We start from the raw sequence: 22,135 nt of genomic DNA on the forward strand, positions 1-22,135 counted from the left end.
CTTTCTCCATATTTCTGGAATCCTTCATCACAGAAACCACTGTGTGTAGAGGCTGGTATTTTCCCTGATTGTCTTAGCAAGTGAAGTTGGCAAATGTCTGGGAAATTTATCCGAACACAAAATCTCCTGAATTTCCCCTGGAGATGAAAATACTAGTTTGTTCCTCCATATCCTTAAAACTATAGAATATTGAGATGATTGTGTAGAACCTAATTTTGTTGTACTAAATGTGTTAGATCTCAATTTATTATTTAGCTTTAAAGTCTGTGGGCAAATAATAAATGAGGGTTTTTTTGCTGCATATGCAAGTTTTCAAATTTGATTAAAATATTTTTGAAGGAATTTAACAAGAGTATCTGTACTAACTGCTTGGGAAAGGAGGAGATTAATATAGCCTAACTAAGGTTTAGTGGGTTTTTTGTTTGGGTTTGGTGGGTTTTTTGAGGGGGAGGGAGCAAGTGGGATTTTTTTTTGTTCTGTAACCTGGAGCTGCCTGTGAACTAACTGGATCAAGCAGATAGCTCAGATCTGACCTACAAAGTAGTGAAATATAAGGTTTCAAGAGCATTTTTTTATATTTGTAAATATAAACAAGAGAATGGAAATATATTCAAAAATGGAGCCCATTTCCTTCTTAATTTTTAAATTTTCCTCCTTCTTTCATCTCCTAAGCTTTTTTTTCTCTCCCTAAATATTGATTATTGAAATAATCCCTACACTTGCACTATATTTAGATTTTTTAGCTGCTAATTGCTGGAACTTAACCATTTACTAAGTAGTTTTCAAATGGACCCACCTTTTTAAGCTTTGAGGGTCTTTTGTTTTATGACTGAGACGTAAATGCTGCACAGAATTATCCATGCACAGAGAAACCTGATAATCAATAGAAAACAGTGCAATTAATGATTAATAAAAGTGTCCTGAAAATCAATGCACAATAGGGATTTGAAATGTTAGTGATTTCACCAGTGTTTCAAGAGTCACCTACCAATCTCAGCTCCACCTTAGCACTAAAGTAATTTCATTCAGCAGTTAAGTGTTCTAAGTTTTTAAAATTACAAGAGCCTTTTTGCTGAAAAAGCCCTGTATCTACAATCAGGTGTTCCACAGGTTTGGCCATATTGCCCACATTCAAACACAAAGGGCACAATTACTGCATTTGGTCTCTCTTCCTTGTAGAAGATACAGGTGGAGCATTAGGGAACCATCTGCAGCTACTTAATCGGTAGCCCTGGTCTTGGCAATACTTGCAGCAATTAATGTGCTCACTTAAATATGTCTACTTATTTCAGTGAAATGATGGAGCTCTGGTTCCTTGTGCCCAATTATATTGCAGCAAGATCCCCTTCCTGCAGCACAGGCAGGCTACAAAGCACAGGAAAAAAGCAGCTGGTACAGGCCCAACTGAGTGAGTTGCTGGTTCATGAGTGCTTTTCTACTGGAATTTTCCGAAGTCATCCTTACGTCATTTACCTCAACAGATTGATGCTTTAAACCAGGATGTTGTAAAAAAGACCTTTCATTACCTTTGTGCCCTACTCTGACATTTTAAGTCGAATTTGTGAATTTGCTTCCTTTGCTTCTTTTCTTCAGTTTGCTATTCTTTCAGACTATAAGTTGATAACTCCTACTAAAACAAAACAGAGCTTTTTATTTTGAGAGATGGAGAGATGTTTGGTTTGCAAATGAAATATGGAAAATAAATTGAGATTTTCCTATGCACTTGAAAGCATTCCTTTGTTGCAAAATCCATTTCTCCTCCCAATCTATTTCTCTTTGAAGAAGAATTCTTTGCCTGACCTTTGCAGCCAGTTTCTGACCTCTTTTTGCTCATTTTAATATGTGTGTGTACATGTATATTCAATGCTCAAAGATAGCATACTGGTACTTCTTTTCTTATCTTTGTGCTAGATGAATAGATCACATGCTAAGGATTTTCTTCTCCCTACCATGACCACTGTGAATATGTATACACACACACAGAATTCCATCTAAGACCCTTGTTTCTGAAAATGTTTAAACAAGACATAAAATCATAAAACCAAAGAAAAAACCATAAAAGACGCAGAAATACTTTTAGGTTGGAAAGTTGACATAAGTAGCTGGGAGATCTTTCATCTCCTGTTAATTCAGGTGTGTTTTATTAGTCAGACAAATTTAGTTAGCTAAGAACATTTCCAAATACAGATATGCAAGTTGTGCTCTGCCTTGTTTTTTCTGTTTTTTATATTCTTGCCACAAGCATCTGCTAATAGAACCAGTCATAACTATGAATGAATAATAAAAGGCTGATAAGCTTTTTAAGAACACGTCTATTTTAGTCAAGAAAGTGAATGCTGCATCTTGGTTTTTGCTTAGTTAATCCTATTACTTCCTAAAATAATTCCTCATGACTGGCCAGAATTAAATCTAATAGGAACAGCAAATGCCAGTTCAGTCTCACTTAATCTGATCCTAATCTGATGGCAGACACAGCAACTTGCTTCGGCATGACCTTCATGTGTTTCTTTGTTCTTAACTGGCTAATTGTGTTTACTCGATCAAACAATATTATACAAAAAGTGGAAAACAAAAGTTAACCTTCTTGGTTTTAAGCTTTATTATTACAGAATTGGAGTTTTCACAGAGAAGCAACAAAGAAGATCTGAACTCTGTTAGTCATGTTTTTGCAAAACTGCAGAGAAAAGAGCTGGAGGGGCATCAGTGATGAAACTGGCACTGATACTTGCTGAGAGCTGAGGTGGTTCAAATTTTTTTTTTGAAGGCACCATTTTAGTTCCTAGGTGTCCTTTCAGGGAACTTTTTTTATGAAAGAGATAGGGAAAAGAGAGAGAGATTTAAAGCTCTTTCAACAGGGAAAGATCCATGTAAATTAATGAAAAGCTATAAATTTTTTAACTTTCATTCCCATGTTATATTAATACAGTTTTCAAATCTGAATGAGTTAATTGGCTTAACATGTTGTTAAATAGCATTATTTGAAATTGACCATACATATTAGAAAAACTAAAACAAGGCAAGGAACTGCAAAATGTCAAACAAATTAGTGGAAGAGTTGTAAAAAGAAGATAGACCAATCTGGAATATAAACCTCATTTTCTAAATCTTAAATAATCGTATGCTTTCTCTTTTTTTCTTCATTTATTAGATTTTCACATACTGATATTCTAGTGACATTACAAGTAATTTTTTTAATCTGAAAATTTTATCTAATTTTTTCCCCTGAATTTCCATTGACAGATTTGGTCATTTTAACATTATTTCTCTTTCAATACTGATCTCAATTTTCTTAATGTAATTTGAAATTGGAATTGCTATTGCACTTCATTTTTTCCCCCCCAATATTTTTTTAAGAGGACTAATAGTGTAGCAAATTATAAAAAATTTATCTTTAATTTTGGGTGGAACAATTTCCACTTCTTTCCCTTACAAATTTATCTTGGGAAATTAACAGCTATAAGTGATAAAAATTGTTAAAATGCATTTGAACATGTGAAGACTGATTCATTGTAAGAGCTCTTCATAAACAAGGAAGGCAATAAGTATTTTTGAGTGGCTTTAGAGACATTCATGCAGCTTCTATGATCTATGGGTAATACAGATAAAATCAGACTAGGTTTTTTTTTACTAATTTCAGGGTTTGGTCTCACCAAAAATGGTATTAATACTAATGCCAATTTTGTTTTGTTATCAGAAATCCATTTGATTTTTTTCACAATGCTTATTACAGGTTAGTTGATCACACTAGATCTAATTAGTCATCACTTCTTGCTTCTAAAATATTCATGCACAATAGCTTATTTCCACAAAAGTGAAAGACTCTTTAATCAAGAAAAAAGTCCCGACAAACAAACAAGCAGCAAAACATTATCAACAACAAAACAACTCAGAAGATTTAGTTGTTGGCTGGCGAAGTATCTGAAGGAAAAGCCTGTTGAATTAGATCTTCAATGAAACCAAGTCTGCATTGCTTTCCTAAAGAAGTTTTAGGACAAAATTGTCCAAGGGAAATCCTAACAAACAAGCTAGATACTGCTAGGTAATCCTTGCTGTCAAACCTGTCACCTATTTAATCAACATTCTCATTCAGTGTCACTTCATTCTCTGTCAAAATCCCAGTTTGCTTTGCCCATATCTTGATCCCCCCCCACTTCCAACAGCTCAGTGTTAACAGGGTGAGATATGGAAAATAAACCATTCCATGAGGGAAGAGCAGTGTGCTTCTCTATGGCAGCTGGTGTGGGGTCAGTAGCTCTGACCGAGGAAGCTGTGACTGGTCCGGAGAGATGGTCCTGTAGAGGATCATCTTCCTGAGGCCCAATGTCTTCCCTCAGCTGCCAGCTAGGAGGGCCCGTGCAGGAGCTGTCAGCTCTTTAGTGATTGTCAGCTCGTGATTCCAGCTCAGCTCTGCAGGGCAGCCTCCAGGCTGTTGGTCCGTACTCCTGGTCCATGCTGCGGCAAAGGGGAAGGCCAGGGACAAGCTCTACGCCTCACAGGGGCAGAGGGCTAGCTCTTATAGGGATACAGGGGGTGGGTGTCAGAGGGTAAAAGCCAATGGGTTATAAAGGATCTGCACAGGGTCTCCCAGAGGATTCTGGGTCTGTCTTCTTTCTCACCATAACTGAAGAGTAGCTGCCTTCCCAGGGAGAGGTCCTGCTGGGAGATTGCTCAATCTCCTTATCTCAGCAGACATCCCTCCAGGGCAGTGGCTGGGCATATGCTACACTTCTCTTTAAGGAGATTATTACTTATTGCAGGAGGTACTGGATAACATGGTGCATAGTATTCTCTGTGTCACATTTGCTAAGTTTCACAGGTGTTTTTAGTATTTAATTCCTCTCTGGATCACTTGAATTAATAATGCTCATAGTGTAACTGGGTAGCTCTATAGCCATGCAAACCTGTCTGGACATGACAAGCTGTAGTAACTTTTAGTTTCAGTGGGAACTCTTATTAGTTTTCCAGTGAATTTTGAAACTAAAATTTTCGGTGGCTTTAATTTGTAAGATAAAGCAGTCCTTTTTTATCTTAAAGCAGTGGTAATCCAGACTCAAAAGGAACCTGCAAACTGAGACAGTAAAAAAAGTGAAAGTACGATCTCTTTAATGTTATCACAAGAAGTTGAAAAATGCCTGGGACATAAGTGCCTATACTTAGCTGTGGCAGTGTAGAAGGTCAATACTATCAAATCTAAAGGGTACTACATGAGTCCATAAGTGTGACTTGACTATAGGATGTACTTGCATCCAGTTTCCATCCCAAAGACATTCAGCCTTGACATTAAGCATAGGAGTCAGAAGTCTCCATGTCAGCAGGGGATTTAGGTATATGTTCCCCACCTTGCAAACCCTCCATAGTTTGTACTTGTGGGCCAGAAGGTAAGGAGAATTTTGTGGGAAAAGATTGTTGCTATTTTTTTCTAAGATGTGGAGGTTCTATATTCTACCAGAGGACTTCCATACTCTCAGCTCTCAGCTGGCAATGCTTCCTCCTGACTGAGAGGGTGTGTCAGGGCTGGATGGCACGCTAGAGGAACAGCTGGGGCACCAGAGGTATAAAAATACCCTCTTTGTCCTCAATAGGGTGAGCAGGGAGCCACCAGGCAGCCCTGCAGAAAATCAAAAGTATAGGGTGTTGTTTGGAGAGCTGAAAGTAGGGTTTGATTTTTTTTTTCTAGGCCAGATTTACTGGTTAATATGGCTCTATGCTGACCAATAAATGGTCATCTATGCACTGGTTTTCAACCACACATACCTTAACCAAGGGTTCGATTACTCTGGAGCCCATAAAGAATTATTTAAAAGGAAAGTTCTTTTCCTTTTTCTTCAAGATTCATCTGACTAATACAATGCATCAGAAGCATAAATAGTGTTTCAGGTGAATTAAAGTTGTTGTTTTGCTTAAGTTGGTTCCTTCTTAGGTTTTCTTGTTATGAACATATTTCTCCCACTGAAAATTGCTAACAATATATTTTACCTTAATCATGTTTTTCTATAAATTTGATGAAGTGCTATTTCACTCACTTTTTTAAAATTAGAAAATTACCATAGAAACTCTTCCATGTTTTAAAAAAGACATCAGTACGGTAAGGAGAATGTAAAAATAATGCCCACCATCCAACAGAAGAAAACACATTTATGTTCCATCATTTACCTAACTAATTTTGCTTTCCATTAAAAATAAATATTTTTGCTAGTAGTTCATCTTGGTAGCCTCATTTAGTTTACGTTATATCAAGTAAGAGCAGCTTCTCATTGTAAACAGTGGATCTCAAATGACGGCACTGGAAGTGACCTCCAGAGGTCCTCTGGTCCAAGCCCTCCAGCTCAAGCAGGACCAGCTAGACCCAGTTGCCCAGTACTTTGTTCAGACAGCTGCTTAACATCTCCAGTGGTGGACACTCTACAGTGTCCTTGGGAAACATGCTTGAGTGCTTTGTCACCTGTAGAGTAAAAAAACCCACAACATTCTCATGAGGTAAAGTGGTGATTTGAAAGAGAGACCGTTAAGGTAAAGACTAAACACTTATCTATAGCTATCTTAGAAAATTCTGCTTCTTCATTTCCTGCTCAATTCAACAGAAGCTGATGGAGTTGATATATATACTCAAAACCTTGGAAATGCTTTTCTTTACATGCCAGAACCAAGCTCTTTGTATCTGACATCCTTGTGTCCCCTTTAAGGGCTGAAGATCACAGGTACTCCTATTTTGCACTCGAGGCATGTAGGTACCTTATTCTGATAGTGCAAAATTGAAAGCCAGGATGCATCTAATTTGAAAATATAGCTTTTCAAATCAGAGTAAGTGTTTAACATATTAAAAGTTCATCAGCTCTTTGATCTTTTCTGCACTGGTGGCACAACAATTATTTTTTGAGAAACAGCATGAGATGTCATAAATACAGGGTTATGACTTCCCTCAGCTGAAGGGAACGCTGATTTGTGAAGGAGAAAGCTATTCAAACACTAGCATCTTTAATAACAGCAAGAGGAATAAAAAGTGCTGCTATCTAAGGAAATTGTTTTTATATGAATGTGTTTAGGTTGTGGGTTGTTTTTTTTTTATGAACTCAGTGTGAAAGGCTTCTTCATAGGAAATTGAAGGAATTTCTTTGGTTTCTTTTTTATTCTTAATTTTAATTTTTAAGGAGTTCTTTTTGTGTTTTTCCTCTTCAAGGAAATTGAAGACAAAAAGGGAAGGTAACTGATTTTATAAAGCCTACATTAGTCATCGTGTGCTTGGAATAAAGTAATATTGACATCATTCACTAATTCTGAGCAAGATAATATACTTTGATTCTAAAAAATAAAGACCAAGTCCCAGGCTTTCTAGTCAGAGCTGTGAGTTATGGTTTGGAGTTTCCTTTGAACAAGGACTAAAGCAGGTGAACTATTCATGGTAAAGACTTTATTTGGTTTATTTTATTCAGTTTTTTATATGTGAAATTTCTTCACAGGATGAGATTTTTGCCTATTGATTGGCATGTTCAAGTTTGCAGGAAAAAAAAAAGAATTCATTTTACATCCAGAGGTTTCAGCCTTTTATTTCAAAACTGTTTCCTTCAGCTACTAATATTTATTTTTGTTAGCAAGCATGCAAACGCACCAAAAATCTTTAGGCAGAGTATGCTCTGTAAGCAGAAGAGTAGAAGGGAATTTTAGCTGCTCCATTGACTGATAAGGTGCATACTCTCACACCTACCTGGACACCTCAGGGATTTCATCAGGGTTGTGCTTACACTGCTGCACAGTGGACTCTGCCAGTGCTAAAGGAGGGGAGAGGAACCACGCAGCTGAATAACTACAGTCTTCAATGGGAATAAACATTTCAACTTTATTATTTTCATCTTTTTTTTTTTTTTTTCTACCTGTCTTTTCACTCAGTTCCCAGAAAATTGGCTGATTTCTTGGACACATTTTTGGAAAGATAGCATTTGAGGAGAGTTTTACTCAAAGGTTTAGTGGAGAGAAGAGTTTAGCTGGTAGACAAAGGCTAACATGGCTGAAGTAAAAGGAATGCTTACATTTACGTTGACAGAGAAGTATAAGGGGCTGGCATACAGATGGAGCTGAGAAAGTAGTGCATTTGCTTTTGAAGAGAACAGTGTTCATAAGCAAGGAAAACTTAGAGCTGAAAGCTCAGTGTGCTATAATGACTATATTACAAATAATAATATAAATCTATAATATTTATTACAAATTAAAATATAGCATAAAACATTCTTTGATATCTATTTTTAATATAAATGTATTTTTATATTTCTCATAAAAGTCCAGAATGGAACTTATTTATATTCAGTGGTCAAAATGGAGAGCTAAAAGTCCCCCCAGCTCATTGTAAACTATTCATCAATGTCCAAAAAGTGTCAGTGTCTGTGATTATGGTTTTGAGAAGTGCTGGGAAGGCATCATATATCAGCCCATTTTGATCAATGGTTATATTGCCTTCAGTTATAAAACACAACAGTTCTTTTTCCAGCTGCAGGAAGAAACTTACCATGAAGCAGCTGCTATTATAAGATTTTCATCTGAATTTTTGCTGCTCCCATTTTAGCACACAGCCTTTGGATAACATTTGGATAATCAATCTTTTGGCTGCTTATCTAAACCCAACCCAATGTGTTGAGATTTGTCCTTCACCATTGATGTAAATTTTTTTATTAGTCACATCCGTTAGAGTACTTTTAATTATCATCATTATTCAGTAATAACCTCATGTCTGACAAGAGAAAGATACCAATGGATATTGAACCTCTTATCCAAGAATAGGAAGGTTATTGAGTGAGATCTATTTTTGGAAGAGGAAAGGAGCAGATGAAAGGCAATATTCAAAGCCCTTCCTAACAGATTTATAGCTTAGCAATAGATTAATAGCTATAAAGATAAACACATGTGGATCCTGAATTCTGATACTACTTTCCTGGGTTTGGATGCCATTTAAATGTGCATATTTATCAAAATTTTACAAAGACAGGCTTTTTTACAGTCACACCTCCAATACTTCTGAAGTTTCACTTGATGCACTTTATTAAAAAAATATTTACTGAGGACAAGCTTTCTCCATGGGAGTACAATGAAATAATTGACAAAACCAATTTCACTCTAATTTGAGAATGCAGTGGTAATACCCCTCTGCTGATCCTGATCTGTCTCACCTTGTACCCTACTGTGTTAGTGATGGGGAAAGTATGTGTTTAAGCACATGTCTAATGGGCTTGAATGGTGTAGGACTGAAACCTGTGCTGGTAATGGAGCTTTATAAAAGGCTCTATGGTCTTTGAACCTGGCCCTTTTCCAAAGCAGAGGGGCACTGTTGTGGCTTACTTGTCATTTCTGCGCACTAAATAAAAATGAAATCAGACTCCAAAGTAGCTCCTTCCCAGATCACCTTTGAAAATCACAGAAGCCTACTAGCAGGGAGCAGCAATGGAGGAAATTGGGCGCCAAAGGGTTTATTCCAAATATACTTCAGAGCTCCCATGAGAAGTAGAAGAGAGCAGCTGAACTAGCACAGGGCATAACAGTAGTCAGTAGGAAGGAGAGTGTTCAAATCATTAATGCTAGAGGTGACCACATCAGCGTACATAGGTTTGTATGTGATGAATTTCCCTTCTGAGTCGTTAGGAAATGGGTTGTCAGAGATTGATATTTCTTGCTGCACACAACACACAAGTTTGTGCAGATGAAAAGGAATGAATTCCAGTCTAAGTATGTGCATTGAAAAGGGTATAAATTTGTTGCCATTCTTTGTTCTACTTCAGAGAGGTTTTGAACAGCTAAAAAGGCAAACTGTTCACAACATGGCACACTGCAACAGTGCTTTTCACTCTGCTAAGCACTGAAGTTCCAGTCCTGCCAGCACTAAATCTGGTGGAATGAACTGATCTTGCAGCATACAAACCTTCACCATCCCACCATGTAAAACAAGAGGATCTCAGCACCTCATCTGAATCTATGCCTCCCCGTCCCACTTATTCCAGATGCCTCCTGGACTACAGGAATTTTTCTTTTTTGATACTTTCTAATGGCAAAGCTGGACTAAAGCAAATGCTTTACAGTGCTTTTAGATAGCAAAGCCACACAAATCTTAAAGTAAGGGTCCAGGAAGCAGAGTGCTATCAACAGCCCTATACTTTTGCCTAGTCAGAACTAAATATCAAATCCTCCATTGCTTCAGATCATAGGGATCATGGATAATCAGTCACCTCCAGACTACCCCAAATACTCAGAAAATAAGCTTTTCTTCTTGCTGCTTGTTTTCTCTTTTTCATATAAACTGGCAAGTTTGTGTGGACAGCTAATGCATTCAGGCCACCTATTAACTGAAAATGACAACTTCAGGGAAAAAAACAGGTACATTTCAGTCCAAATGGGAAAAATATTTGTTTTAGTTTTGAAAAGCCAACAATTTAAAATAACTGAAGTGATGATTTTAAAAAAAATAGCCACCATTTCTTTAATGTTAAAAACTTGAATAGTTGAGATACACATTTTATTTGGGTCAAAATGAAAAATAATTTATTTTTGGAGTTTTTCCCTTCCCTAAATCAAGGAAAAAAATACTCAGAAAGCTCCAGTACTGCTGAAATACCAGGCTCTGTCTAGTGTTAAAAGAGCTCACAGACTGAATGTCCCCTCATATGACAAAAGATGGAATTTTTTACCTGCTAGCATTAAGCTGACCCTTTATTACAGATGGACCTTAATGTTATAATACCACGTCAATGTTCTTCCTTTTGTCCTATCTGCATTAATTGAGGAGCTCTTTTGAAGAAAGGAGTGTGGTGCCAATTACCACAAAAAATGTGTGAAATTCTGATTCATACCTGTGATTCAGGGGACCATACTTATGTTCGGTTTCTTTGAGAGCAAAAATCAAGCGGAGATTGACGTTTTATTCCCCCTCTCTTTTAGATGGAAGTAAATTAGCACATTATCCACTTCTCAACTGACTCATAGAAATCTTATTTCAGATCATAATGTTGTGCTCTTTGTGACAGAGACAGGGTTATTTTCTACAGGGCTCTGTGAAAAAAATTCATGAGCAAACCCTTAACTCCACTAGGCTTGCCTGCTGTTGCATTTTGTTAGCATTTTGCAGTACTGACCTTTCTAAAAAGAGTCAGTAATTTGCATGAAAATTAGGGCTCTGGACATGATCCCCATTCCAGAAGTAATGCATGAAATACTGCTGCACCACTGACTTGTGAGCCTACAAGCCATTTTCTAAGGCACTGCAGAAAACCCTATTTCAGAAAGACACTAGAAGTGGAGAACGGAGTAGTAAATAATGTTAGAAGACTGGCAGAGGAAGAGAACATTAATTTTCTAGACCACTCTTTTTTTTTTTTTTTTTGTGTGTGTGAGTTATTTTAAGAATCTTTACCTTATTTAAAAGCGACCATTAGCTTTCCCCATCACTTCTTGATTTTAGTGACTACAGATGCCTGGTGTTTAACAGCAGCCTCAAATGCAGTGAAGGAACACAGTCGCCTTTGCCTTTCCCCACTCCAATTTGTTTCAAATGCAGCAGTTAGAAACAGACAAATCATTGAAGAAACACACAAGCACAAAGGAAATGCAGGGCAGGAATTAAGGTCAATGATTATCTGCTGCTTCTCCAGTCATTTTCACCTTTTCAAAATGAGCCCAAAGTGGTGCTAAATCACTATCAAGGCCAAGCAGTATCCATTCATATCCACTTCGCACTCACACAAGTCACTCCACAAGGTGGAAGGTACTCAGGGGTCAGGGCCCTAATCTCTTTATCCTAGTCAATTCATGACGTGCCTTGGACAAATTGCCAAGCTGCTGCCCACTCCTGCTGAGCCTGCAGAGGCCTAAGCCATGCTGTGAATGGAACATATGGCCCTTCTGACAGCACTTAGGCTGTAATCAAGTGTCAGCATGACAGAAGGATATCTCTTAGATCCATTATATATAGACTTCAGCTCAACCCTTCCTGTTTGTTGCTCTGTCTTTTATAAACTAGGAAGGATTTTCAGTTCAATAAGCAGGACCTGCATCCCTGTGCATTGTGGTCTGAAACATGGTACATCTTTGCATTCACAGAGATGCTCTGCAAGCGTGTCAGAGAAAGTTACTAAGCCTCAGCTTTCTGCAAACACTGTAGAACTCAAAGGGACAGACACTAACAGCCCTTCTGGGTTCTGAGGAGTCCCCAGTTTACCAGGCAAAGACAGACTGTTTGTGATCATTTGGTGGCCACAAAACTGTGTACAAGGTAAGGCCTCAAAATTGAAAAAGCCAAGTGAAAATCCTTACTTCACAAGTATAGAATCATAGAATGGTTTGGTTGGAAGGGACCTTAAGGATCGTCTAGTTCCCACCCCCTGCCACAGGAAGTTATACCTTTCCATAGTTTTGTGGCTATGCCTAGTCAGAATTAAATGTTAAATTCTTAATTGTCAGAAAGGCCATACCCTTCCTGGCTGTTGGGAGAGGAGGTGTTCAGAGTTCAGCTTTCTACATGGTCAAACTTATCTGACAGCTGACTAGTATTGAAGGTTCCCAAAAGCTTGTAGGGGCTTTTAAAGACAATGAACCACGAGGACAGACGAAGGTCTCTTCCACACTGACTCACCCCCTGACAGCTGGACATTAAAATTACCTATGTTCTCTCTCCACAGAGGCTCTAGTTGGGGCTAGTAGGCAGTTTTAGTGGTGTTTCCTTTGGACAACATCTGAAGCAAAGTGGAAAGGAAGTCATAAATTTCTCCTCAGACCAGTCAAATATAATGAATGTGCCCAGGATATTTGAAGGTACTATACTTCCAAGGCATACCAGTGGTGTGTGGTGTCCAGCCCAGATTTCCTCCATGGGATGCTGCAGTTTTGTGCTGCCTTTTGCTGTGGGCTGTGGCCAAAATCACAATGTAGCAGATAGAGTTTTCTTTCTTCTTCTACACAAGCCTGCACCAGCAATACAATTTCTCCTAAGTGCTCCTGAGGGTTTCAAAAGATGAAAGAAATTATGTCCTGTCCAAACATAACAACAGTAATGATAACACACAAGTAGATAAGCCTGTCAATTTAGTACAATTAACTATCCACTCTCTGATACTTTCATTTGGTGATCTATTTTTACAAGGCAATCCAAAGGGAAAAGGAAAATATTTATCAGAAAACAAGGGGATCAGAAAGGAACAAAAAACATAGGGAAAAAATAAAGCAATGGCAGACTTAAGGGGATAAAATCAAATAAAACATGCAGAGGGACAGCCCACACTGATGCCATATGTCAGATAAAGCTAACCAGAGTCACACCCTGCGTGATGCTCTCTGACTACTGGTTGAAGTTAGAACAAATGAGGCAGTGATAAAGCCTTTTCGAAAAATATGTATGGGTCTCAGAAAATTATTTGGAATGAGGAGCTCAGAGGGAATTTCTCTTTCTGCCAGTACTTGTGACTACATTACTAAGAGCCATTTGAACCCTAACTAGGGCCTCAAAGTAGGGATGTTTCAAAGGACTTTGAGCAAAACTCAGTGCTCGGTAGCACAAGAGTTAGTTGTGTCATGGTGAGTTTGCCCAGGGGTGCCTGTTCAAACCTGGACTTGAACAATTATAAGGTGCTGCAAGAAGTCAAGGAATAATCCCAAGAGGCTCAAGAAGATCACAAGAAACTTTTCCAGAGCTTCTGTGGCCAGAGGCCATAACACAGAATGAGAGTGATTCTTGCTCATTGGTGACTGACAGAACTGATGCAGATTTTGACCACATCAAATAGGAATAATGAAATGTATTGCTAGTGCTTCCAGGCTCAGGCCAGTTCCTCTCCTCGTTCTCTGAATATGACCTTATGGAAAAGGTGAATGTGCAGGGCAGGGGAGGAGACAAAACTCCCATACAAGCTGTTTGTCTATCCTAGCTTTCTGGATGACTCAAATGGAGATTGTTCTAACACTCCAGGGGAAAGAGCAAGTGGATGAAGCCACACTTATCCAGCAAAACGGGAACAGAGATATTAATCTGGCTTTTTGTGTGGTGATCACAAATGACAGATCTGACCTTTCATGAACTGCAGTTATAGGCAGGTCTGCAGAGCCTAAAATTGGATTGGACAGCATGTCTGCTCAAGCTAATAATGCTGCTGGTACTTGTCAGTGGCCATGTCACTCCTGCTCTTGTAAACTGTGAGCATAAACTTTGGTCTGGGGAAACTTAGTGACCCTCAGAGAGACAAATTCATAAAGCCTTACCAATATAAGATGAGTGAATTTTGATCTGTTGAGATCTTTTGAGGCAATCCTGTCTGGGTGAGAATGCTGTGATGTGAAGTCATTGATAGAGTTAGGTAGCTGAGGAGTAACTTTACTGAAGAGGGACCTGAGTCTTTGTAGAAAGATCAGTACCTGGAAGAAGTGCTTAAAACAGAGGGCTGTTTCTATATTTGATAATTCAAGTTTTACCTGATACAGGAGGAAGTGGGAACTGATGCAATACCAAAAGGTGGAAGTACAGACATCCCACATTGTACATGAAACTGAAGTTATTTCTATCCAAAGGGTAAAAACCTCAGCAAACATTCAAGGAAAGGTGTTGGGGGGAGAAAGAAAGACAAGCAAGTTATTATGAGAAAATATTTGGAAGGAAATAATTTATGGAACTTTGAAATTATTTTCTGATTGGCAATGTTTCCCCTTTTGATTAGTCCCATTTTTCATTACAAGGCAGTACCTTTCCCTACAATGCTCCAATATCCAATGTATTGTCCAAAATATAAATCTTAATGTAGACTTTTTTCCCAGTGTTTCAGTCTTTGAAACTACTTTCAGCATCATGTGGGTTATGTATGATGGGTTCCAAACTACCAGACTGGATTTGAAGAAGCTCTTAGAGATTCAGTAACTCAGAGCTAAAATGGCAGAGGACTTAACAGTGGAGCTTGTATGCATTCATCGACTGACAGAACACTATCAGGAGTCAGCAACTGCTTCTAACAAACTTGTTCAGGCATTAGAGAAAACAGTTAAGTTGTTCAGAGGCTAGATTTCTATACATACTTGTCGGGGTCCCTTCCCCCCTGCCATGTAGCCCTGGGAGAGGGGCCCTGGGGGGAAGATGTGGGGTTTCCCTAACCCCTGGTCAGCCTCGTTCCCCATTGGTTGTTTTGTGTTCCCCTGCACGGGCAAGGACCCTCGGTCCAGGGATTGCCTCAGTTCCTCGGCAGAGCCCCGGCCATGGGGCTGGAGAAATAAACATCTCTGAAACATCTATCAAGAATCCGTCCATATATATTTCTTTTCCACGGGCCTCATTGTCTGATACACGTGTTGCAGTATCCCTGCTGTAACACATACTTGTGAGAACTACCTAGAACATTAAACCTAATCATTGATCCCCACTTAAGATGCATTTTTGCAGCTGTCTCCAATTATTCTATGACAGATGCCACTGTCATAAGTCTTTTTTCTTATTTATGGATTAAGTCTTTCATCCATCAGCAGGATAATGTCTCTATACAGTATCTCTTAATGTGAAAAAAAAAAAAAAAAAAGAATTATTGTATATTGGAACTGGAACACAGCAGGTGTAGTTGTTTCCACACCATTGCCAAGTCTGTGTTATAGAATAGAATCCTAGAATCATTTAGGTTGGAAAGTGACCTGGCACCGCCAAGTCCACCACTAAACCATTGCACTAAGTGACACAGCTACATGTCTCATAATTCCCTCCAGGGATGGTGACTCAACCACTTCTTGGGCAGCCTGTGCTAATTCTTGAAAACCCTTCTTCTGAAGATTCAATCTAAACCTCTCATGGCTCAGGTGTAGGCTATTTCCTCTTGTCCTATCATTTGCTACTAGCAAAGAGTGTGCCCATCCAATCCATGATCAGTTTCTCTAGGAGGATGCTGTGGGAAATGGTGTCAGTCTTTACTGAAGTCTAGATAAGCAACATCTACAGCCTTTCCCTTATCCGCTAAGTGGGTCTTACTGTCATACAAGGAGGTTGGTCAAGCAGGACCTACCTTCCATGAACCCATTCTGGCTGGACCTGGTCCCCCTGTTGTCCTGTATGTGTCATGCAATGGCACTCAAGATGATCTCCACTGGCACTGAGGTCGGACCGAGAGGCCTGTAGTTCCCCAAATCCTGTTTCCAGTCATTCTTGTAGTCATCACAATGGCTAGCCTCAAGCTAGCTTGGACCTCTCTGGTTATCTAGGACTGCTATAAATGATGGAAAGTGGCTTGGTGAGCACTTCTGCCAGCTCTCTATGATTCAATGATACAGGACTAGCCCAGCGCTTGTCCTTCTTTGCCTCTCCTTTCTCAGGTGTCTATGGCCATCCATTGCAGCACTCAGTTGTGCAAGTGATCCCACCACGTTTCTGTGAAGGTAACTAAGTCATAGTTTAATTGCTGCACAGTGACTTTTAGCTCCTCTTGTTTGTCGCTTCATGCATTGGTGTAGATTACATGATGATTTATACATTTTGTTAACATGAGAAAAGAAATAAAAAACAAACTCGAGATATTTATATACCCCAGTTAAAAATGTTTCTTGGCTTAACATTCTCAACATTCTTGCTAGTATTGTGAATATCTCTTCCCCAGGTTGGCATCACTACAGTAGCAGAACCATTATGAAGTGCCGTTTTGCCAATGTAAATTTGTTTTTGCTGGCTTTGTTTATCATGTTTGAAAGCCATTTTTTTGGAAAAAACAAACAAGCAAGCAAAACCTAGCTATTGGTGGATGCCATATTTTTGCTAGAGCTAGATGAATGTTGATGAGCTTTTGAAAGAAATCTTGCAAAAAAAGCATATGAATGTGTTTTCACTCTGGAACAAAAAGCAGTGCTCCCATCCATTCTAATTCTGCAAAAGTATAATGCTTCAGAAGAAGAGGTCATGCATTCAATAAAATTCTTTTCCTTGTGTGACTGAGAAAATTTAGGCCTAAAAAAGTTTCCAGTAATAAAGTATTTTGAAATTATACAGGATTTTTTTAAAAATGTAATTTATGTAATGTAATTTATTGTAATAATAAAATAATAATAATAAATAAAAATAAATAATGTAATATAATTTAAAATATCTGTTTTCACTAAGCAGTCAGTCCTAATAAATGCTCCCCTGAAAGACAAGTATCTTCATTCCCTTGCTTCTTTCTGACTGCTGCTTCTGTGTTGATTCATCTACACCATGCTGATTTTCCTTGTGTCCACACATTTATTTGGAAAGATTCTCGTTTTTTATCCTCCCTCCTGACCATCCCACCCAAAAGTAAATTTGTATCATTTAAAAAGAGATCTATGTACCTTATAGCTCAAAACAAACATGGCAAAGAGTTGAGCTGCTTGCAACAGGTAAAAACGTTCTAATTTCTCTGGCTGTCCTCTGCATCTCCATTAAATGATTAAAGACTGTATTTTAGTCCTAAATTTTTGAAATAATATCTTGTTTATGTTTTCCCATTAGAGATAAAAGTTCCACCTATTTGTCATTAGCAATTGTCAGCCAGCCAATTTGTGATGGCTGCAGAGGGCTGAGATCAGCAAAATTAAACTGCTTTTATTTGTGTGTTTTTAATAAATTTCTACAGGAAGAGAAGTAGCATATTGCATTAAGTAGGAGTTTTATCTTTGTAATATTTTTTTTTCCTCATTATCAATTCAGTGGTTAATTTTACAGGCGGAGGTGTTGATTCTCTGAATTGCAATTCATCTTCCTTATCTGCCACAAGCAAAATAAATGCCCCAGGTATTGTTACTTTTTTTTTTGGCACAGTCTTAGTGTACACTTTATGGACTGATGTGCTAATTTTCATTAGTTCAGATGAAAGAAGATAGTTTGGCATGTGGCCTCTGTAGTTCACAGCCAAGTTATTTTAAGAGAAGATAGAAATTGGGCCTCATTTTTATATAAGCCCAGTCATTTAGTAGCGTTATGGTACTAAATGGGGTGAATGCAGAATATATACCCCTGAGATATCTGGGAAGGAAAGTCTGCATTTTGGATAATTGGTCTACTACTGCAAAAACCCACATTTGAATCAGCACTGGGTAAGAAATACTATACTTCCTTATGAGTATTTTTGAGACGAGCAAAAATTGCAGACAACAAATTATGACGAAAATTAATTTTTTAAGAATTGTCCACAAAGCAAAAATTCTGAGTTGTGAAATAATGTGTGATAGCCTGAATCAATGATATAATTTAGTTTTGATAATTTCAACCTGTTTCAATTTGATTCCTAGAAATATTTTACTGTTTCTACCCTAAGTTATATTTTGAACTGAAAAATATTTTGCCCTGAAAAATGGAACAAGTTTATGGAGAGCAAAACAACATGCCATATTTTAATATATATTTTGCATTAGAAATGTTGCTTAATAGGAATGAGTACTATTCTGTAGTTTTACAGATTAAAAAAAAAACAACAACAACAACAAACAGTTCTCAATTCCTTGTTTTATGCTCTGTTCCTTATACTATGAGGGAGCTGAAGGCAGTCGCTAGGAACAAGGGTCTGCCTTCCTAATTTTTAAATGTTGCAACAGCTACTTTTAAGTTAAGATCAGCTATGAGGAAGTCTTGCTTTTCCTTCTCAGATGATCCTTGCTGTGCCATCTGTAACTGAAGTGAAAAAAATGTGGCAAGTGGAGATAAAGTTCCTTCACTGCTTGGGCACATTACCCTTTCTGCATCATCTAAAAGTTGTCATTCTGTGCTGTCTGACAGCACCATCTGGTTCAGAATATAATATCTCAGATCTGGCCATTTCTAGAGCTGGATGTGCTGCCACCATATATAATGTGAGTAGCTTTTGCCTTTGTGCTGCATCTTCTGAAATTATAATGCTGATGCGGCATCTTCAGATGATCCAAAACCCCAGACCGTTTAAACAGAAGCAATGAATAATTCACATCAGAAACAGAGAAAAGCAAACAAACAAAAGTCAATGGGCATCTCCTGGTTAGCTGGGAAAGAAGGGGATACACAGTATACTCTGCTGTCATTTTCAGAGAGTACAGAATAACCTTTGTCATCTGAGGAGAACTCTCTGGAGCTCTGCTAGCAGTGGCAGATCATTTAGAGGATCACTGGTTCCATACCACCCCGTCCTAATGTGTCAACCTGGAATGAGCTATAGCACACAAAGCTCTCTCTCTACAGGTAGTCTTCTGGGAATTATAACCACTAGATATAAAGCCAGTAGTTCTGTGTAGAATTGCACAGACTGGGGCAGTCTTATCTAGCTTCTTAATTAGGAAAAAAATTAATACTCATAATAGTGATTCTTTCATTAGCAGGCGGGGAAAACTTTACTCTGGAAGATGAATGGAGAAATTCAGTGGAACACTCAAACTGCCTTGCACCACTTTCTGAAAAAAGCAACCATAAATCTGATTTTATGTGGCGGTAGCAATAAGCTTCTGACTGCTTTGTCTCATTAGAGTTGTGGGAAGAAATTGGAATATGTCTCTAGCCTGGCAAACTAGGCCCTCTACCTGTAAATTATTAAATCTTATGTGTGTCAGGTGTGCTCAGAAAGGAATGAGCCAGGGAACGGAGAGAAATAAAGGTTGCATTGTTAGGTGCAGAAGCCAGAAGAGAAATCAGAGGAAGACAATCATATTTTGTTTTGCTTTAGCTTTATCTGCTTATTAGGAAGCATGGAATAACAAAACTACCTTTTAGAGGTCATGGTAACAAAGGGGAAAAAAATGCACTGAGTGCACAGACAGCTGAGTGAAACACAGAATGTGTGCTGACTAATATGGGCACTGGTTTTTGAGAAGTACTTATACACAGGGAGTCATGCTCGGTTCTAGGACGTCAGTTTTACATTGTATTGGAGATAGAAAAAGATGCACGCCAGAACTAGCAAACATGAAGACCCGGATCACATGATCCGAATTTATGTGCATAAATACTGGTTCTGCTGGTACAGCAGATACACAGCATCAATAAATTTCCCACAGAATTGCTATATCCTAATGGCTCCACCTAAAATAGCTATCTGGGCAAGTATCATGTGCTACCATGAATTCCAGGATATCTAACCCACACCTGATTTTTTGGGGGTGTCTAATTGACCCTGGCACCTCCATGCATCACGGAACACTGTGAACAGCTCTCCCTTGGGTTTTATTTTAAATTATTTTAGGCAAGCAAAATCTGACTCCAGGTTACACCTTTCACTGCTTTTTTTCCAGGTTGATGGAGCACATGCTTTAGGACACAGTGAGTGAGGAGAAAAATAATAATCAAACAGGCAAGCAAAAATAGAAGCAGTTAAATGTAAAAGATCTGAATAACTGCAGTGTCTGAGAAAAATGAAACAAATGTTGGCATCTGATATAAAATTGGATTGTAAGCACTGGACAGTGAAAGGCCTGGATTGTGACTGTGTCATATTAGAAGTCTGAAAAAGTATGTGCCCTTACATTGTTATCTTGAAGGTACTCCAGAACAAGGGCAGTCATCTACAAAGATATTAGTCTCTGTAGCATAATATCACAGATTTAGCCATTAAGTGCCATTGGGAGTGATACTGTTACTCCTAGGAAAGGTGTCATTACTACCCATAGATAAAAGAGTAAAAAAATCTCGATTTATCTTCTTCATGGTGCTATTCAGCAATCAGCTTCTTTTCTCCTTCAAAATCTGGATTAAAGGAGGCACAGCTGGGGGACAGAATATAGGGACTGGCTGTTGTGAAGCTTTTGGGAAGAGGCACAGAAGAGGCAGCTTGGTACTCACACTGCTCCAGAGGACACTGTTAGATGGCCTAGTTTCTGGCAGAAAATGGAGGGCATTTGTATTACATATACATAACCACAATGTGTCAGCTCAAGTTTGAAGCTCTATGGTCTGACCAAGAATTCGTTTGCTACAGTTTCACATGCTTGTTGTTCGCTGAAACAAGAAAAAACCAACAAACACCTGCCATTATAAAATTTTCATTGACACAACAAATGCAGAAATATTTCTTTAATATACCAGCATGCAATGATTTGCAATGATATGTGAGCACAGAATGGATGACTGACCAGTGGCAGAGTGAACTCTAGCAGTGTGACTCATTCCAGACATTAAATCCCTACAGCTCTCCTGTATCCTCAAATCAAACCCCCATGCTTTCCACATTGCTCACTAGACACAGAGAATAACATGATCGTTTTGGAAGTTCAGTCTTGCCTGCAGGCAAGAACTTGTCCCATCATAGCAGAAGCAAAAGTAGCACAGCAGGACCTTCTCTATCAGGAACAGCAACAGGAACTGTCCTCATAAACAGCAGCTCTCTTATGTGTGAGCTTAAATGTGGATATTTCACTTCTATGAATGCCATTCTCAACTGTGTGTATACCAATCCAGATACATAATAAGCATAATCATTCCTGGCAAATAATGAGACATATAGTTCCAGAGAAAATATTCCCAGTTTGGAAATGTTTTATGTAGTCACTATGAATAACAAGGAAGAAGAAAATGAAACCACACTGATTTTTTCCCAAACTAACCTTTTGATGACTTAACTAACACTTCTGACAAGTATAATATGTAAAGGAGTTCCTTGTGTGCTAGCGGACACTGCTGCTTCAGCAAGGATCTGGGACTCTTTATCTGTACTACCCTTCCCTGTGCTACCCACCCCTCCCCAGCTATTACTTGCAAAGATAAATATTCCAGTCCAAATAAAAATACTGTAATGGGTCAGAATGTGAAAGAACATAAAATTTTATAAAATATATCAACACAGTGATTACATTTCTTAAAACATTTATTTCCTTAATGGCTGAATTCTATCTGTCAGCAACAACCCCTCCAAGCCCCCCCATTTGTCAATAAACTACATTTACACTGGTGGCATCTGGCTACCAGTGAGTGGATGCATTATAAATATAGAGATAGATAAATTAACTAGATTAAATAGATAGATGTAGGATGTTTGGGCTGATGAGCCATGAACCCTTACTTAAGGGATTTGTCCTATAAATTCTTCTATAGCAGATTACTTTGTAATAATGGTTTACAGTTATCCATGCTCTAAATCAAAGCACTATTGGCTTGAATGAAGGATGAGACATGAATAACATTGTGTTATAAAGAAACACATAATACCCAGTTGCTCGTATTTTAATTTGCCACATGAGGAAA

Source organism: Aphelocoma coerulescens, chromosome 2, assembly GCF_041296385.1.
Source record: "Aphelocoma coerulescens isolate FSJ_1873_10779 chromosome 2, UR_Acoe_1.0, whole genome shotgun sequence".
NCBI classification, from domain to species: Eukaryota; Metazoa; Chordata; class Aves; order Passeriformes; family Corvidae; genus Aphelocoma; species Aphelocoma coerulescens.